Below are 3,961 nucleotides of genomic sequence, written 5' to 3' on the forward strand. Positions count from 1 at the left end.
GACACCGCCGCCCCCGTTCATAATTGACGAAGAGCCATATTACATGGTTGAGGCACTACTTGACCATCGTGATGTGAAAATCCGAGGTGGAACCGGCAAAACACGTCGAGAATATCTGGTTAAATGGGAAGGCTATGACTCCAGTCATAACACCTATGAACCGGAAGATTCCCTGCGTCAATCCGTTCCCTTGGCCGAAGCTATTGACGACTATGAACGACGGTTGGCGGCAAAGTCCGGGCAACCTACACCAAAAAGGAAAGTGGTCCTGACCACCCCTCCTTCGGTAGCACCCCGGAACAGCACCCCAGAACAACCGAAACGGAAAGCACCTGCTCGCAAGAAAAGGTGACGCTCCCGGGACGGTTCGCTTCTGAGGGGGAGGGATGTAGCAAGCTACATTTACCTTAGAATATCTTTAAGCTATTAAAGCTTAATCACAGTAACGGTACGGTCCCGTATTTACGAACCATACTCGTTAACTGTACGAACTCACTTTCTGGTACGCTATCACAACCTAGCGTACGGCACCAAGACTCCAGGAATGGAGATGGCGGCAGGTGGGCCGCATTTAAGCCACCCAGGTGAAGTGCTTCGGCCAGACACTTAACGTATCACTATACTAGTGTTCAGGGTTCAAGACCTTGCTGTCACCGTTCTCGACGTATGTCTTCGAATCCCGACTTCCCTTGTCTCTTCTCACGCCTAACGCTGGGTCGCCAATCGTGGACGAGACCCTCTACTTCCGCTAAAACAGCTAAGGTAAGAGACGGCTGTTACACCAGCACCTGCACTGCAGCAGTAAGCTCCACCTGGACTGCTGCAGCAGTGGACATGATGAGCTCCGCCGTTAGGCTGACCATGCACCCGCCTCTGCCCCGCCGCTGCTGCATCACGTGGAAGGCAATGAAGCGGTCACCAAACACCAGGTCGATGCTCTCATCCTCAGGGCTTAGCTCCCACTGGGTGCCGTCTAGGCTGTCACCCGCAGAGCCCGTGAGGATTAGCTGGGTGTAGTCCACAAAATCCACACCTTGATAGCACGTGGCGCTGTCCAGGTACATCTGGCAGAGGTCAGCCTTCAGGCGCTCCAGCTCGACATTTAGGTGGCCGATGAACAGGTGCCGGCTCTGGCAGAGCTTGATGAAGAAGTTGGTGCGCCGCAGCACGGGTAGTAAGGCGTGCATGGCCAGGTACAGGCGGGCGTCCGTCATCTGGATGAAGATGAACTGCTCTTCTGCCTCCTCCATGTACAGCAGCAGGGCGCCGTACTCACTCACGACATGCTGCAGTGGCAGCAGCAGGCTCAGCCACCTGCAGGGGCGGCAGAAACAAACAGTAAGGTGGTGTTAATAGTATAAAGCAAACAATGTTAGGCAGGTTCTAAGCAGCCCTTGCAGCCCTCATGTTTACCCGCCATATATCGTACCTGATCTCTATGTCCCTTAGGGGGTGGTTTCCAGCGGTATCAGCCTCCTCTGCAGCGGCCTCGAAGGCCAAGAGCCGCTTGGGGCTGTTCGAGAAGTGGCTGTAGATGACCCGGACCAGTGCCTTTAGGGTGCTGATGACTGCTGCCTGCTCTAGGGCACCGACTGCCAGCTGCGTCCAGTGAGCCATGCAGTGGATGGTAACGATATGCGGAGCAAGGTCTGTCATCTGAGTCGAGACCCCGTTGTGTACTCCCGTCATGACGCTTGCCCCGTCCATGCTCACGGTGACCAGCTTCTGCACAAGTTCGTTGGCTGTCAGCCCAGCTCCATCCGCCAGCACCTCCAGCAGCAAGCTGGTGATGTTGTCCGCTGTCGGTGCCGCCTCCAGTTTTGCCAGCTGTAGGACACGAAAAGAGAGACAACAGAGACTTTAATGGGGTCTATCCGCGGCCAAAAGAACGGTTGAAGGAGGAAGCCATCTAGACTGAGGAAATGTGAAAAATTGAGTAACGGTTAAAAGAGCTGGGCTCCCAGCAATTCACCCCGGCACTACGTCAATTTTAAACCTTAAACCCATCCTGGCCTTACATCAATGCACAGCGGGATCCGGCTCCAGCCCTCCATGATGTAGACGTGAACACACAGCCGGGACCTCTTGTCAATGCCCGTGGACTCGTCCAGGCTCACAGATACAAAGCGGTTGGCGGTGACCAGCCTGCGGATTTCGTCCATGAGCACTGCATCCAGGGCCTCGGCAAGCTGCCAGGCACTGTTGCAGCTCCAGTGCTTATCACGGTAGTGTGGCACGTCCAGCACCTGGAACAGGTCCTTAGAGCCGACATAGTCGAGGATGGGGCGCCCATGATCCAGCATGAAGAAGAGCTGCCGCAGCTGCTGCACAACTCCCCTCTCAGACTTAATGAGTGCTCTGGACAAAAGGTTGTCGACCGTCCATGCTGTCAGCTGGTGCCGCTCGTGCTGAAGGGCCCATGCTTCATGGTTGCACATGGCTTCTTGGTGATTTTTGGTGAGCTCGTGGCTTTTTAGTGTGGCCTGCCTGGCATCCATCGTGATGTCCCACTGCCAGCTGAGGGAGCAGGGACCACACCGGACACGGTCGTGCACCTCGCCAGCCTCCATATCTGGTGCAACACACTCAGCCCATTCGAACAAAGCTGTCCAGTGCGCCTGGAAGCGACGCACTCCCTCATTCTCCCGCCATCTCCCATTGCTTTGGCCTTTCGGCACACGCTGTGTTTGCTGGCACTGCGCCTGCTTTTGAATCACCAGCGGCGCGTGCTGTGAAGCACCTGCCCTTGAAGGTGGTGGTGGTGCCGTGGCGACATCTTGGGGCGGTGGCCCTTCCTCGTCAGAATCAAGCTGCTCAGCTGAGTCGCTGATTGCTGCAGTTGTGTGTTGCCACTTCGCCGGGGGATCCTCAGCTTCACTCAAATCGCTGGCTTCACTGACTTCAAGAGCGGCAACTACAGCATGCCTATCCGTGTCTTCTATATTATCTAATTCTTCTTCTAAATGTTTGGGACATTGTGTCTGCGGACTTTCTGAGCCGTTTGCTTTGGTCAAGAATGAACGAATGCCCCCTTGACCTAAGTTGAATGCAACAGCGGGCCGTCTCATGGTTATATCATCACATATTTAATACATAAATAGTGTATAAGCTCCAAATGTTCAGCTTTATATGTGCAGAAGGCATTTGGGGCGACTTATGGCCGAAGTAATGAACCAGTACGGCCAACTGACCAATTATTCCATTTCTTCCACGCTCAGACCCCCATTTATTCCCAAAAATGTAACACTCTGGGAAAGGTTTTCACCCGTAAATTCATGTTTACCCGTAATCATGTGGTCTTCACATGTAATTACCGGCCAAGAAAATTTGTACACATGCTTATTTTTAAGTTGCCAAAGCATTCCTTTTATAAGGAATAACACAGGTGACATTTTGTTGGTTGCCCGTGCTGGAAGTCATCCACAGGTTACATTACCCGTAATCACAAGGTCTTGACCCGTAATCCCCCAAGCCGTAATGCACAGCACCCGTAAAATTTCACGGGCTTAATTGCGACGAAGACGTGTTATGTGTGTGTGTGTGTTACATGGTTGGGGGTGCGTGACCCCATACCTGTAAGATTACCCATACGAGCCGAGGGCCCAAGGGTAATACTACAACACCTAAAAGCCACGGAGGAAAGGAAAACACCGCACATCAGCCCAGACTAGCGTCTAAAGGGGGTAATTGAGTTTCGGTGAGCCCACATACGTTCCAATTTCCTCGCCAGACGTGCGGGTTCCCATTGCATGGCCTCCAACATGCTCTGTTGATGATCGAATCCTTCTTCAGCACGAATATCATTATAGGCTGGGCATTCCAATAACAGGGGTTCACATCCTCAATTCGGCTATTAGTACCACAACAGTGGCAAAACCGCTGCCCCCTGGGGACGTGGTACTTGCCCCTTCATGCTCTGTTTGCCTCCAAAGCCCAGCAACATAAACGAAACTGCATACCT

This window comes from Volvox carteri, assembly GCF_000143455.1.
Source record: "Volvox carteri f. nagariensis unplaced genomic scaffold VOLCAscaffold_30, whole genome shotgun sequence".
In the NCBI taxonomy this organism is placed as follows: Eukaryota; Viridiplantae; Chlorophyta; class Chlorophyceae; order Chlamydomonadales; family Volvocaceae; genus Volvox; species Volvox carteri.